The 16,444-nt window shown below is 40.4% G+C and overlaps 1 protein-coding gene and 1 long non-coding RNA gene across 4 annotated transcripts in view; one reads left to right on the forward strand and one right to left on the reverse strand.

Moving 5' to 3' along the window:
* GNA14 (G protein subunit alpha 14) overlaps nt 1–16,444 on the forward strand; it is a 219,134-nt gene that overhangs the window by 59,961 nt on the left and 142,729 nt on the right. Inside the window, exon 1 of one of the 3 annotated variants that reach the window (XM_060199540.1) lies at nt 11,656–11,753. The exons of the other annotated variants lie outside the window; for them this stretch is intronic. The gene's annotated coding sequence lies outside the window, so the exon portion shown is untranslated. Of the gene's footprint in view, nt 1–11,655; nt 11,754–16,444 lie in introns of those variants that run through there. 3 annotated transcript variants of the gene reach the window in all.
* On the reverse strand, nt 9,315–11,485 carry LOC132540873 (uncharacterized). Its single transcript, XR_009552005.1, has 3 exons — nt 11,423–11,485; nt 10,690–10,795; nt 9,315–9,939 (listed from the first exon to the last, which is right to left on the reverse strand). It is a non-coding gene; the product is annotated as an uncharacterized LOC132540873 (long non-coding RNA).

The raw sequence follows: 16,444 nt of genomic DNA on the forward strand, positions 1-16,444 counted from the left end.
CTTCTGAGAGTCCTCTTGGCAAAGACAAGGATTTTTTCCCGTTTATTGCCAAACTATGGTCTCATGCAACTGTAATTTCATTGCTCTCAGCTGATTCTTTCATTCAGATAGAGAAACAGAAAGAAAGGAGAGACACCTCAGTGCCAGAGTTTCCCTCATACTGGGGCTCAAATCAGGGCCTTGAACTTGATGAGGGACTTGTCATATTGGGTACTGTGAGTGCTCTCTCTGGAACTGGGAAGAGAAATTTTGACTGCCTAAGGGGACAGGATTGCCTAACCATTGAGAGATGATTAGATTTGTACAAAAATGTTTTTTTTTTTTTTTTTAAATTTTCCTCTAGTTGGGTTCTCACACGTGTGATTTCACTGCTCCTGGGCCAGTTTTTTCCATTCTTTTTTTTTTTTAATTAATTTTTTCCCTTTTGTTGCCCTTGTTGTTTTATTGTTGTAGTTATTGTTGTTGTTGTTGTTGGATAGGACAGAGAGAAATGGAGAGAGGGAGGGGAAGACAGAGAGGAGGAGAGAAAGATAGACACCTGCAGACCTGCTTCACCGCCTGTGAAGCGACTCCCCTGCAGGTGGGGAGCCGGGGTTTGAACCGGGATCCTTATGCCGGTCTTTGTGCTTTGCGCCACCTGCGCTTAGCCCGCTGTACTACAGCCCGACTCCCTTTTCCATTCTTTTTATTTCAGATAGATAAAGAGACCAGCAATAGCATCAGAACTTCCGTGGTGTTGGTATTATGGTACTCCTATGTAGTGCCAGGGCCCAAGCCTGGGATGCCTACATGGCAAAGCAGGTATCCTACCATGTGAGCTATTTTCCAGCCCCTGGACTTGCACATTTTTAAATATGCCTTGACCTGCGTCTGTTAAAACCTTGTGGCTATAAAGACCCACCATTAAATACTTAACTAGATAAGGAATAACTTCTGGTCAAGGTCTGAGAACTGTACTACTTTATAGTTATACTCACCAGATTGGCAAAGTTCAGCCATTTCATTAAGGAGGAAATGATATTTGTATGAACTTTTTTTCTTTGATATTTAAGAATTTATGTGATTGGAGCTGGGCTGAGCACATTACCATGCTCAAGTCTGCAGTCCCAACCTGCCATTCCATTTCAACTGTGTGCAGTGGGCTACAAACATAGCTGCTCCAAGGATCCTCCTGTGTGATTACTAAAGGTGTGTCTACATGTATCACTGCCTGGCAAGAAAGGCTAGCATTTAGCAAAGAGAAGAGACTTATGTTCCTGAGCTTTTTGCTCATAAATACTAATGATCACACCAGTGGTGAAGCAGGGCTGCAGATTTCCTTCTTTTTCTCCTTCTCTATTCATCACCCCCTCCATTTCCATCTGTCCTATCAAGAAATGAAAAGGGGAGAAAAAAAAAAGGCCACTGGGAGCAGTGCAAGCACCAAGCCTTAGTGATAACCCTGGTGCCAATAAACAATAAGAAATTATGAGCTGATGTGCTCCTTCCCCCAAAGCAGTAGATTTAGATACACAAGTTCATAGAACCCAACAGTAAGTAAAATCAGTTCTTGAGTAATTTTAGCAGTAGATGAGAAGTTTATCTCCTAACTCTTTGGCTATCCAGTGGGTCTGTTAGCCAGTGCTTTCCTGTCCAGTCTAAATCCATTACCTTCCAAATGCTTGCAGTAGGCTAGGAACATAATTGCTCTAAAGATACAGCTATATGATTTACTAGGTGTCTGTATACATGAACCACTGCCTGATGAGAAAGGATAGAATTTAGCAAGAAGAGGCTTATGTTCCTGAGCTTTTTGCTCATAAATACAAATGTTTGACATTTTCAGATTAATAGATCATGCCCATTATTTCATAATGTCATTTATTCCAGGGAATATTTTCTCTGGTTCTGAGAATAGTCATAAAATGGGGGAAGGAGAGAAGAATTAGGGTTCATTTTAAGCAAAAAAGAAAAAGCAACTGAAATTTTATATTTCTGCTTTTAAATTTTAAGTGGGAAGCAAAATCTTATATTTTGAAATATTCTTTCCACTTAAAAATTTTCAAGGCACTATAAGTAGCTAGAAATAAGAATATGTGTGTATTTTCAAGAATACCAATCAAAACTCTTTTAAACCTTGCCCAATCTGATTTCTGAACAAATAGCAAAGCATCCTGTCAGCATATCTTTTTCCTTACTATACCTCTCCATTTCTTTCTCTTAACACGCTGTAACATAGAACTGGACACTCACAGAACAGTGCTTCTGTGCTCAGTGAAAGTTTTGTAGCTAGCAATTTAAAAATATGCAAAAGTGGGTGATCTTGTTATATTGACAAATGCTCACCATTCCTACCCACAAAAACCACATAGCAGTGACATTTCAGGACCATCAATAGCACCTCACAGTGCATCTTCCCCTCCCCAATTTTAGTCCTCCGCCTGGTCTGGTGAGGGTGACTTGTTTTAAAGTGACAATAACACACCAGGTGAAGTAGTTAAATGCATTGGGTTAAGCCCAAATTAGTAGGAAGCACAAGGACCTGCAAGGACTGGAGCAAGGAACCCAGTGAGACCTCTTGGCTCCCCACCTGCAAGCGGTGAAGCAGGTCTGCAGCTATCTATTCTCCCCCCCCCCATCTTTCCCTCCTCTCTCAATTTCCTTCTGTCCTATCCAACAACAACAGTAACAGCAACAACAGCAATGGAAAAAGAAGGCCTCCAGAAGCAGTGGATTTGTAGTGCAGGCACTGAGGCCCAGTGATAACCCTGGAAGAAAAAAAAAAGTGGCAGTACTATCCGGGCAGTAACACAGTGATAGAGCACAGGACTTGATATGGCAGTTCTTTTTATTTTTGGCCTCCAGGTTAATGCTCCTGGAGGCTATTTTCCCCATTTTTGTTGCCCTTGTTGTTGCATTTGCTTTTATTGTTATAGCTGTTGCTGTTGCTGTTGGATAGGACAGAGAGAAGTGCAGAGAGGAGGGGAAGACAGAGAGGGGGGAGAGAAAAACAGACACCTTCAGACCTGTTTCGCCACCTGTTAAGTGACCCCCCCTGCAGGTGGGGAGCCCGGGGCTCGAACCGGGATCCTTATGCTGGTCCTTGCACCTTGCACCATGTGCGCTTAACCCACTGCGATACCGCCCAGCCCCCTGGCAATTCTTATACTTAACTTTACATTAAAATTACCCAAAGAATAATATTGTTTTCATTTTTTACTTATAATAGTGGGTTACAAGATTATAGGATTACAGTGTATAGTTCCACACTGTAGCCACCAGCAAAGTTCTGTGTTCCCACCCTCCCACTTCCTAAAAGATAACTACTATGGTTCTCACGGTCTTAGAAACAGTTTGTTTGCAAGTTCATGTTTATCAGTTCTCTAGACTCCTCATAGAAGTGAAACTGTCCAGTAGTTATCTTTTATCTCTACTTATTTTGCCAAACATAATCACTTCCAGTCCCATCCATTGAGCCTCATGGGACACAATATCATTTTTAAGGTTTATTTTAATTTATTTTTTATTTTCTTATTTATTTATAAAATGGAGATATCGACAAGACCATAGGATAAGAAGGGCACTACACCACACAATTACTACCACTAGAACTCTGTATCCAATCCTCTCCCCTGATAGCTTTCCCATTCTTTATCCCTCTGGGAGTATGGACCCAGTGTCATTATGGGGTGAAAAAGGTGGAAGGTCTGGTTTCTGTAGTTGCTTCCCCTGAACATGGGCGTTGACGGGTCGACCCATACTCACAACCTGTCTCTCTCCTTCCCTAGTGGGGCAGAGCTCTGGGGAAGCGGGGCTCCAGGACACATTTGTGGGTTCATTTGTCCAGCGAAGTCCAGCTGGCATCATGGTAGCATCTGGAACCTGGTGGCTGAAAAAGAGTTAAGATATAAAGCTGAATAAACTATTGACTAATCATTAACCTAAAGGCTGGAATATTGCAGATGAAGATTTTGGGGGGGGGGGTCTCTGTTTCGGAAAAAAACTAGTAGGTCTATTTTAGGTATATTCCAAAGGGCCCATGACTTTACTATTTTTTGCTTGAGCCTGACATCTAATATGCAGGTGTCCTAAGTTATTGTCTGCAGGGATGGTGACATAGTTGGAAAAAGGACCAGAAAGCTGGATCAGGAAAGAGATTAGCTCCTAAATATGGGGAAAGTATATAAATATTGTTAACTGTAAACCCCATCGATTTGATCTGGGGCCCATAGTTAGCACAGGAGCCTATGTAATGTCTGTATCCCAGTAGGTCTGAGCTCACATTCTGTGGTCACATTAAAAAAGTTTTATTTATTATTGGATAGAGACAGAGAATTTGAGAGGGGAAGAGAGATAGAAAGGGGAAAGAGACAGACACCTTCAGCCCTGTTTCACCACTTGTGAAGCTTTCCCCCTACAAGTAGGGACCAGGGGCTTGAACCTGGGTCCTTGTGCACTGTAATATGTGCATTTAAACAGATGTCCATGGAGAATATATCCTATAATTTCTTTAGCTACTCACCTGTTAATGGGCATTTTGGTTGTTTCCACTCTACCTGAAGAATTTTAAATGGAATATCTGGGGAAGGTCCCAAGCATTACTACTCAAAAATTTCCAGCCTTATAATCTATATGAATCGTCATTTCTAAGCGATGAGGTGAGCTTACTCCTAAGCTAGAAGTTCTCAAATTGATTTATTTACCAGAATTATCCGGGTAGCTTTTTAGAAAACCATTGGTTGATGTCATCCATAAACATTTTAATCCAGTTGACATGAGGAAGAGCTCAGAATCAGTGATTTTTAAAAATACTTTCTGGCCGGGGTCGGGTGGTGGCGCAGTGGGTTAAGCGCACGTGGCGCAAAGCGCAGGGACCCATGTAAGGATCCCGGTTCGAGCCCCCGGCTCCTCACCTGCAGTGGAGTCGCTTCATGAGCGGTGAAGCAGGTATGCAGGTGTCTGTCTTTCTCTCCCCCTCTCTCTGTCTTCCCCTCCTCTCTCCATTTCTCTCTGTCCTATACAACAACAAAGCGACGTCAACAATGGCAATAATAACCGCAAAGAGGCTGCAACAACTAGGGCAACAAAAAGGGGGAAAAATGGCCTCCAGGAGCAGTGGATTCATGGTGCAGGCACCGAGCCCAGCAATAACCCTGGAGGGAAAAAAAAAAGAAAAAAAAAAACAACTTTCTGGCCACTCTTATTTTCAATGGCTGATAAATAAACAGTAAAGTAAGATTTGGAATTACTATTGTTTTCATTTCTGAGATTACTAAAGGGGTTTGTAAGAATGGAAGATGTCCAATGGACTTTGATGGAGGAATATTGGTATTTTGTAGTGGGTATGTATAATAAAATACTTTGAAGAAGTGTGAAGCATTTATAATCTTTTACATCAAAGTTACCTCAAAGAATGACAATATTTTTTTCTTCATGTGAGAAAGGCAATTTTGCTATCTCAATAGGAGTCCTACATTCTAAAACTAAAAAGTGTTGAGTTTTCATGACATTTGACTTGAAAAATACATATTTTAGCTAGATTTGAAATCATATGGAACCCCAACAACTAACTTCTCTTTGCCTTAATCAAATTCCAGCCCTAAATATTGGGTAAGAGAATGAAGCATGAACTTATATTCTCCTCCCAACTAATCTACAAGTATCATCTATTGTCTGTAGCTAACAGTGGAGATTTCAAACTGTCCTTTAAGGAAGGACTAAGTCACTATTTTCCTTAGCTCCCTCATTGACTTCACCCATAGAAGGAGGTATCTCTGATTGAATCACTTCTCTTCAATAAAGTGACAATTTGTGGCAGACATTAGCAAGTGTTCAAAAAATACTCTGCATGCACTCTGGTATTTTCCTACCTCCCACTTGTTATACTGCAGCTTTTTGACTCCAAGCAGAGTACCTTCTGAGACAAGGCAGGTAAGAGTTCCAACACCCCCCCTCCCCCCGATTTTCCTTTGTGGCACCGTTATTAGATGGGACATGTTTCAGATAGCAAAACTTCAACATGGAGGAGGGCAGCTTGCCTGTGTGAGAGTAAGCATAAATAAAAACTAATGAGATTTCATATCACAGCTTCTTTGATGTGACAACTAATATTAATTACATATAGTGAGACCCTCAAAGATGGATGACTTTTTCCAAGACTGTCAGCTGATGAGAATCCTTATGTTCTCACCTACTATGAAGTGAGAAGAGACTGCATTAATTCTTAAGTTTCTCCCTGTTTGAATTAAGAAGAGAAATAAAATATACAATGCATGAGTTTCAGGTATTGTTTTCGACGGGCTGGCTTCACGGGCGGGTAACAGAGACTCGGGGACTCATGGTTGAGCTGTACGCAGTATCTCTTTATTCATGCAGGACGCAGCACAATCTAAGCTGAGCTGGACTAAAACTAACACAACTACCAACTTCAATTTACCACTACCAAAACGAACAATGTTGTTCTTATATACTTTCCAAGTAGGGTGTAAACAGGATGTGATGTAGAGAGGGTGGAGAGAAAAGTGACTGGTGAAAATCAGGGTGTGACAAGGAGAGGGGGCGGAGCAGGCGAGAATTTTACCACTGAACCATTAATGCCCTGGAGGGAGTGTGGTGCTTTATGTAAATGTAAAAGTGATTTATGTAAATAGACCGCTTTGAATGGGATCAAACCAATCCCTATAGAGGCATACCGGTGCTTGGTTAAGCAGAAGCCAGGGGGAGCTGGCATACTACCCAACAAGGTATTATGATTTTTTTTTTTTTACTGCCAGGGTTATCACTGAGGCTTGGTGCCTGCATTACAAGTCCACTGCTCCTGGTGACCATTTTTTCCACTTTATTGGATAGGACAGATAAATTGAGAGGGGAGGGAAAGGTAGAGAGGGAGAGAAAAAGATAGATACCTGCAGACCTGCTTCACCACTTGTGAAGCAATCCCCTGTAGGTGTGGAACCAGGGGCTTGAACCAGTATCCTTACACAGATCCTTGCACTTTATACTATGTACAGAACTTGACTTTGTGCTATGTGCTTAACCTGGTGTGCAACAGTGTCGTTTTCGCCGGGCTATGTTGTTTTTGCCGGGCTAGCTTCACGGGCGGGTAACAGACGACCAGGGACTCATGGTTGAGCTGTAGGCAGTATCTCTTTATTCATGCAGGACGCAGCACAATCTAAGACGAGCTAAGCTAAACTCAAGTACTCTAAAACTCACAATGCTGTCTTTATATATACTTGCCAAGTAGGGTGGAAACAGGATGTGACATAGAGAGGGTGGAGAGAAAAGTGACTGGTGAAAATCAGAGTGTGACAAGGAGGGGATCAGGGTGTGACAAGGAGAGGGGGTGGAGCAAAAACATATCATGAAACAGTGGGGATTGAACCAATGCCCTGGAGGGAGGGTGGTGCTTGTTAACAGCGGTTATGTAAATAGAATGAAGTGGTTATGTAAATAGAATAGTGTTAAGCAGGGGGGATTTAAACCAAATGAAACAGAAGGGGTCTCATGCATACCAACACAACAGCCCTGCCCCTGAATTTTTTTCTGTTAATACTATTAAGGGTACTATAATTGTATACATTTGGCTTGGTTTCTAAATACATGTCAACCTAGAAAAATAAAACCCTTACTGCACCTGAAATTACTTAACACCATTTTAATTTGGACATAAGGGACTAAAAGTTGGGGCCAGGTGATGGTGCGCCCACTACCATGCATGTTTTATAATGCACAAAGACCTGTGTTCAAGGCTCTGGTCCCCACCTGCAGAGTGGGAAGCTTCACAAATGGTAAGTAGTGCTGCAGGAGTCTCCCCCATCTCGCTTTTGCTATCTCCCCTTCCCTTTCTATTTCTCTCTGTCTCTATTCAAAAATAAATTTTTAAGGCACTAAAAGTAATTATTTCTCTCCCACCTTACTTTACCTTTTCCTTCACACATTGGAACCCCCTAAGGTCAAGCATAATGGTTCTGTTGCTGAGACAAATTTTAATGCATATCTTTGTTTATATCCACTGAGGACTGGTCTCTCTGTCTCCTGTGCATCCCATCTCTTGCTAAGTGGACTGTGTGTTGCATTTCCTTCTGGTTCCCTTTGTCCCTGAGCTGGAGCTTATTGCATGTTCTCCCCCCAAACTCTGCTCCAATAACAACAGAGAAGCAGTTACATGTTTAAAACAAGCAAGCAAAGGGTGGGTGCCTAGATGGTGCAAAAACTCTAATCATGTTTTGCCGCACTGTCTTGTAACTTTGGTGATTCTGGACCTGACTTTTTGTGTTTTAGTCGCTTGGAGATTTTCTTGAAAGAAATTTCTTATTCTTCTTTTCATTCCTAGCCATTTTTAAAGGTTTTTTAAAAATTTATTTATGAAGAAGATAGGTAGAGAGAAAGAGAGCGAGCGAGCGAGCCAGATATCACTCTGGTACATGTGCTGCCAGGTATTGAACTCAGGACTTCATGCTTGAGAATTAGTGCTTTATCCACTATGCCACCTCCCAGACCACAATCCCTCTGCCACTCCATCACAGAGCTACAGGTGTCCTGGAAACATGAAGCCAGCTTATTCATATTCAGTCCTCTGAGTACAGGTCAATTATGTCTCAGCTGAAGCTGAACCCTCATTCTTCTATTAATTCTATTAATGCTTTCCTCTCTTGGGATCCCAAAATCTTTTTTAGAGAAAAATAAATCAGATTAAATATTGTTTAGAAATGTTCCAGGTTTGAGAAAAGTAATTTCCAAGCATAGTACCAGAGTAATCTGTAATCTAATTTTAACTGAACCAGCATCACTATTTATTTAGTACTAACAGTGTGCTGGGAGGTTATTATTCATACTTACACCTACAATTCCAAATCACTAAGTTCTACAGAGCTGTTATCTGCCTGCAGTATTTTCCCTTATATATGTTCCAATGGAGCATTTAGCAAATTATATTTCTAGCTCATTAAATTTTGACACCCCCCTAAGCATTCAGAAGCACCCCAGGATCACCTTTCAACTTGATCTAACCTAATGTCTTTTAACATTGCTCAGAGCCACCAGGAGACCTATAGACAACAAGGATTTGCAGGATTTGAAAAGCTGGGATGCATTTTAGGCCAATTACTGATTTAGAACACTTCATTTCTTTGATAGACTCCATTACCTTGACTAATTCAAACTAATTTGATTTTTTTACTTGTATATAGGTAGTTAATTTCAGTTTCTAATTACAGACTGTACTTCTGATATAAGTATTTTTGAAACTGTCATCTTAGGTTATAGGTCAGTTCATTACATTTTGTGACAAAATTGCCTTTTCTAAGATATCCTTGGAGTGCACTTAGAATTATTGTCTTAATACATATTCTGTAAAATGAGAGATATCTATTTTTTTCACTTTATGAAAGAGAAGCAGAAGTAGAGAAATGTCCAGAAGTAAGACTGCTCTCAGATGGAGAAAGGTATAAGATTTGTCTGGGTATTTTTAAGATTTTATTTCCAGTCTAGTTTCACAGACACATTTTGTATTCTTTCCTCCTTACAGGTTGGTTGTCTATTTCTTTCCCAGGTGTGTGTGTGTGTGTGTGTGTGTGTGTGTGTATTTTTTTTTTTGTGAAGTATTTTTGTTGTCATTATGATTGTCCCTTTCTTGGTTCCTTATCAGTCATTGGTCAAAATACAATTCACTGCCAATGAAAACCAGCTGTAGTTTCCCAAATGACCTGATTTTGTCAATCTAGAAAATTTTCAAAGGTTTTTTTTTTTTTTCTTTTCATGCTGCTCAGGGCTTTCCTCTAAATCTTTTGGTATCAGCCACCACTGTATTTCAATTGCTCCTTGGTGGAGCTGGAATGCCAACACGTATGTAGTGTCAATATACTGGAAGAGAAGCCAGAGTCTCCCAAAATGCAACAACCTAGAATGACAGTAAAGGACTTCTGATTTCTTCACTCCTTCCAGAAATTCCTTCAGGCCCTGAGGGAAAAGGATCAGTGAGTATATTCTTGAACCAAGATCTCATGTTCATTGAGTTGAAATCTTTAGGGTTAGGATTTAGAGTTAGATGAGATACAATGTACATCCTACATTGTCTTCCCTCATCATATGATTCATTTTCTTGTCCTCTGGGACAGGGTTGGGGAACCATTTTTCCCACCAAGGGCCATCAGGATATTTATAATGTGTTTAGCAGACTATCCACAATTACAAGCTTAAAAATTAGCACTAGACTGGTGAAATAGCTCAGTCAGATAATTTTCTGCTTTGCCATATGCACAGCCCGGATTTGAACACAGTTTTAACAGCAAAGATACTTAGAAGGAAACTTACAAGCTTTAGTTTCTTTATTTGTCTATCTTTAAGAAAAATAGCACTTAATGCTGCTATGGAAAAAGCTCTAATTGCCTCGGCAGAGCCAGACCAAATGATTTCAAGTGCTATATATAGTCTCGAGCCAGAAATTCTCCACCCCTGCTCTAGAACCATGCATATTGTAGGGAAAAGTGGGAAAAGGTTAAATGGAGACTTGAAGGGCAAAGAGGTTGAGAAAAAACATCTGCTAGTCACTCTTGGTGTTTTCATCTCTTTTCCCACTTACAAATTGATATACTGCTCAACATTACATTAAGTGTCTATGTTGTCAAATATAAATCTAAATGACATAATTCATATTTCTTGTCATTCAGCTCTTAAGTGTTTGTTTTGTAAGTGAACACACTGGCCTACCTTTGTCCTGTGCTGTTTCCTGAACCTGGTCTTGACACCTTGATATCTGGCCTATCGCCAAGTCTGGTCCTCTAGTTAGGGAGTTTCACTTCTTCTTGCCCCCATGCTGGATTCATTTTTTAAAGACTTATTTATTCATTAATGAGAGACAGAGAACACAAATCAGAGCATCATTCTGGCATATGCCATGCTGGGGTTCAAACTAGGATCCTCATACTTTCCAGGCCACAATTTACTAGCGGTGGTATTCTAAAGCAGTATTTATGGGAGCCCAGTGATCCTCCCTGCAGCTTAGCACTATTCACAGGTATTATTTTCCACCCCAATAAAAAAATGGGGAATGGGTCTTCAGCGTAAAATTCATCTGGGAAAATAGAACCCTTTGACAGAATAAGTGAGCCTTGAAGATTGGTTTCCCCTTCCTAGCTCAGCTAAATAGAAAACACTTTCTAAACCCAGGCAATGGCAAATGTGCCTGATTTGTTGTTCTGTCTGAAACTACTCGTAGGTAGCAAGAGAGACCCTCAACAGTCTCATAAGTGCTGTGACATACTATCTGCCAACTGAATTCCATAGGGTTTTCTGAAGGGCAACTTTAATGTTTTTCTCTGTTAAGAGGTGCCAAGGATGAACCCAGTACCTCACACATGTGAGGCAAGTATTCTACCTCTGAACTACCTCTCTGACCAATTTTTATGAGAATGAAAATGGAGAGACCAAAGCACTGTGTCACCTCCTATGAAGTTCCTCTTGTTCTTAGTGGCTCTCTCCTGTGGTGCCAGGGGCCCAGCCATGTTTGTGAGACACACAGATCTGCCAGTGAACAACCTCCCTGGCTCCATGTTGATGTCATAATTGCATTTCTGCTATTTCTACCAGACAAGGCAAAGGGGGGTGGCTGGGGGTAGCCACATTTGCTCTGCAGCCTGCAGCAAAGGATAAACAAACACGGAATGAAGGAGGTCACCTTGACAAATTCTGAGAGATTTACCATCCCTCTCCTGCCCACTCAGTGCACCCCAGGAAGGCACCACTGACATTTCCTCTTCAGTGTGATTATAAAGGTAGGATGGCTGGGTGGAGGGGCTCTGACTGGTGAAATAGCTCACTTGGATAGCATGCTGCGTTGCCATGTATGCAGCTCAGGTTTGAACTTGGCCCCCACTACATTGAAGGAAGCTTAAAATAAACTGTGGTTTATTTTGCTCTTTTTCTCTCTCTGTCTCTCCCTCTTTTCCTGTCCCTCTCTCTGCCTGGCCCTCTCTCCCTCTCAGTCTCTATCTAAAGAGAGAGAGACTCTGCCCTCCATCATCCTGCTTGCTCTGCATACAGCTTTGCCAGATTTTCAGATTTTCATTTGCAATTCTAAAATTAATTTTTTTGTGTAATTTATATGCTTTTTAAAAACCTGGGTAGCTATTTCCCTCTCTTACATTCTCTACCAGAGTGTAACTGGGCCTAGAGCTATAGACAGAATGATAAGAAAGAAGAGTGGTTTCTTTCTTCAAGGAATTGCAGTCAAACCTTTGCTCTTCATTCTCCTCTTCCTTCTCTCCTCCATTCATCCATATATAACTAGACAGCTTTAACTATATATATATATATATGGAGGGAGACAGCAAAGCTCTCTCTCTCTCTCTCTCTCTCTCTCTCACACACACACACACACACACACACACACACACGCACGCACACACCCACACACACACGCACACAAAGACATTGGAGGGTAGTGATATATATATACTAGAAACTTTCATGCCCAAACTAAGAAAGTCAATTAGTATCTTTTAGACCATGGCATGGTAAGGCCATCACAAGGCTTGCTGGCCATAGTTTGAATACTTTTATTCTGAACTGCCCCACAAAACATTTTTTTAATATAAGATAAGGAGTAAGGATCACTGGGTAAGGAGTGTGCTTTACTGTATTTTGTCCCAGGTTTGAGCCCCAGTTCCACAAGGGTGATGCTATGGTGCAGTGGTGTCTATCTCTGCCTAGCTGATGAAAAAATGACTTGCAAGTGGTAGAATACCTCTATCACTACCCTCCAATGTCTACGTGTGTGTGTGTGTGTGTGTGTGTCTGTGTCTATGTCTGTGTCTGTCTGTGTGTGTATGTGTAGAGAGAGAGAGCTGTCTCCCTCCATACATATATTTAAAGCTGTCTAGTTATAACTAGCCCTAATTGCTTAGTGCTCCTCCTTTTGATGTCATGCTGTCATACTAGAATAAATTTCATGATTCAAATTTTCTCCAGGAAAAAAGTTGAAGTTAGTTACTAGAGTTCACAACAGGAAATTTATACATGAGTCAGAGTTCTCCTGAAAAGCCCTACAACTGTAGCACACCTTATGTTTTACTTTCCAGCCTCAAACAACTCAAAGCCATGTTTGCTATCATTTTCTTTCTTTCTTTCTCTCTCTCTCTTTCTTTCCTTCTTTCTTTCTTTCTTTCTTTCTTTCTTTCTTTCTTTCTTTCTTTCTTTCTTTCTTTCTTTCTTTCTTTCTTTCTTTCTTTCTTTCTTTCTTTCTTTTTAACCAGAGCACTGCTCAGCTCTGGCTGATGGTAGTATGATAGTGTGGGGGATTGAGCCTGGAACTTTGGAGCCTCTTTGCATAACTATTATGCTATCTTCCCTGCCCTTGTTTGCATTTTTGTAAATATGGAAATGGCAAGTTGGAAAGGATAAGCAATCTTGCTTTCTAAAGAGACAGAGAAAGAGAGGGAGAGAGAGACAGACTAGGGAAAATGCAAATCTAGGAATAGTGATTCCCCTATATATTTCCACTCAGGATTAGCATAGCAGCTTGAGATCTGCATGCTATTTCTATTTTGCAGAGGGTGTTTGCTAGATTATCTCTAACTCATAAATATATAGTATGTTTGGGGAAAAAATATGGGATGCTGGCCCATGACTTATATTATCAACTGCCACATAGTAAAGTCATTCCAAGAGCAGCATTTGGGGGGTAGCCAAAGTGTGCTTTAGACCCTACAAGTAAAATAAATGTGAGATTTTTTTTTTTTGATTAGCACAGTTTTGGAAATTTGCAGTTCTTTCAAGATTCAAATTTTTCCCATAATTGAAAAGGAGAAAGACTACTTGTTAGCTGAATCTTGTTTATACTGATGAGTTGTAAACAGTCTTGAGTCTCTAAATTAATTATGCTCTGAGATCAAAGAAGACAATATTTGAAAGATTGTTGTAGATTAAACATTATAACCTAGTAGTTATACTCTCCTCTTGACGGTTGTAAGAACTCAATCTCTAGTGGACATTTTAAAGGCTTTTGAACCTTTCCAGGCTGGATTTGTTTACTTATTCCTTAATGACCCCCTGGGGTATTTTCAGGCGGAAGCTGGGCTATCCACTCTGTGGTGCAGTTTGATGATGTCTGTAAAAAGTTCCAAAGCAAAACAAATTAATTAATGCTGGGAGTCAGGCAGTGGCGCAGCGGGTTAAGCTCATGTAGTACGAAGCACAAGGATCAGCGTAAGGATCCTGGTTCAAGCCCCCAGCTCCCTACCTGCATGGGGGGGTTGCTTCACAGGCAGTGAAGCAGGTCTGCAGGTGTCCGTCTTTCTCTCCCCCTCTCTGTCTTCCCCTTCTCTCTCCATTTCTCTCTGTCCTATCTAACAATGATGACATCAATAACAACAACAACTACAACAATAGTAAAAAAAACAAGGGCAACAAAAGGAAAAATAAACATTTTAAAAAAACATTAATGACATATTTTATTCTAATTATTCAAAAATTAATGTGCATTGTATACTTATAGCATCTCTATTTTATATATTCATATTTATGTACTGGCCATCTCCAGGACTTCACTGCTTTGGGCTGACATTTTCAGATAGAGATAGGGTGATAGAATCCACAGGACCAAAGCTTCTTTCAGTATGATGGAGCTGGGCTAGAACACGGGCTGCATACATGGCAAAGCAGCACAATGTACAAGTGAGTTTTTTTTATTTATTTAATTTATTTATTCCCTTTTATTGCCCTAGTTATCTTCTTGTTGTAGTTATTCCACATCTGAAGTCTCTGGACACAGTCTGAAGTGAAGCATGCTGGGGTGGCACTCATTGCGTTGATTAGGTTGTGATCAGCGGATGCAATATTATTTGATATGAATTGAGAGAAGCATGCAGAAAATGGGCCCCACCCTAAGTTTCCAGGACTAGGGGAAATGTAGGCTCTATAGTGGAAATGTGAGGTTCCTGCTGTCTTAGGGTTCAAGAAGACAATGAATAGTTACTGATTGTTATCATCACATTATTTGGCAGTTGGTTTAACTTTGAAAAGTCCCTTTGTTAGGATTTGCTATATTCTGTTCTTTCTCATTCAGATAGGGTGTATGAGAGAGGGAGAGAGAACCTTTAGTACTGTGACATTCAAAGTAGTTCTGAGACTTGAACTCAGACTGTGAGAAGTGGGGAGGGTGTCTGGATTTAAGTAGAAACTATTTGATTAAGTACCTTATAGTGTCTTTTTTTAGGTCTTTCTGCTTGCTTGCTGCAATTGTAAGTAGCTTATGGTGTCTTTTTTAGGTCTTTCTACTTGCTTGCTGCACTTACTGAGTCACTGCAAACTATTGTGTACTTTTGCTTTCAGCTATATATTTCCCCTAATTTCTGGATAAGTGTGCTCTATCTCATGGGCCTTGGCTACTGTTCCTTTTAAGTAGAAATCCTGGTTGTCTAGAGCTAGAAAACATGGTTTGAAGGGTTTTAAAAAAATATTTATTTTCCCTTTTGTTGCCTTTGTTGTTTTATTGTGTAGTTATTGATGTTATTGTTGTTGGATAGGACAGAAAGAAATGGAGAGAGGAGGGGAAGACAGAGAGGAGAAGGGGAGAGAAAGATAGACACCTGCAGACCTGTTTCACCACCTGTGAAGCAACTCCCTGCAGGTTGGGAGCTGGGGGATCGAACCAGGATCCTTATGCCAGTCCTTGCGCTTTGCCACGTGTGCTTAACCCGCTGTGCTACTGTCCGACCCCGGGTCTGATGGTTTTAAACAGTACTTTCATACAGGAAAGCCAGGATATTCTGAATTTGTATTATCAAGTTTAAAATAAAGATGTAGATTAAATGTAGAACTGGAGCTGGGATGCCATCCTTCCACCATTAGCATGATGTCATGTACAAATATCGGGAGACTTGAGAGGTCTAGACCGAGTGCTTCCTCATAGTGCATTACTTTGTGTATGAAATTTAACTCCTTAAGTCTCAGTTTCTATACCACAGAAGTGACAAGACCTATGATTACTTTAAATATTGCCTTACTTGTAAAAAAAAAAAAAAGCCCAGATATCTTATATAAATATATGTGTAAACTTACAGTACTTTTTGGGCAGCAATCATTTATTTTTCTAATTGAATTCCCAAATAGGTGGAAATGGCCTATTAAAAATACAAAAAAAAAGGAGAAAATGTAGATTTTACTTAAATTTTAGTTCTTTAAAATATCTGAATTCCAGGACTAGAGAGATAGCTTCCTGGGTAAGGTGCCTTCATTGCCATGTGGTTGAGTGCTGTCCTGTTTCCCTCTAGTTCTTTCTCTATCTGAATGAAAGAAAAGTGCTCAAAGTGGTAAAATTGTGCAGTGTCCCAGTTCTGAGGAAAAAAAACTAAACTCCATAGAAGTGTATTTTTGTCATAATCCAATAAAACATTCTTTATCTTTAAATTCAAGAATAGGGTGCACAATTCCAAATATTTCTAAATTAAGTGCCTAGATGAGAGTG

The sequence above is a fragment of the Erinaceus europaeus genome, chromosome 10, assembly GCF_950295315.1.
Source record: "Erinaceus europaeus chromosome 10, mEriEur2.1, whole genome shotgun sequence".
Lineage (NCBI taxonomy): Eukaryota > Metazoa > Chordata > Mammalia > Eulipotyphla > Erinaceidae > Erinaceus > Erinaceus europaeus.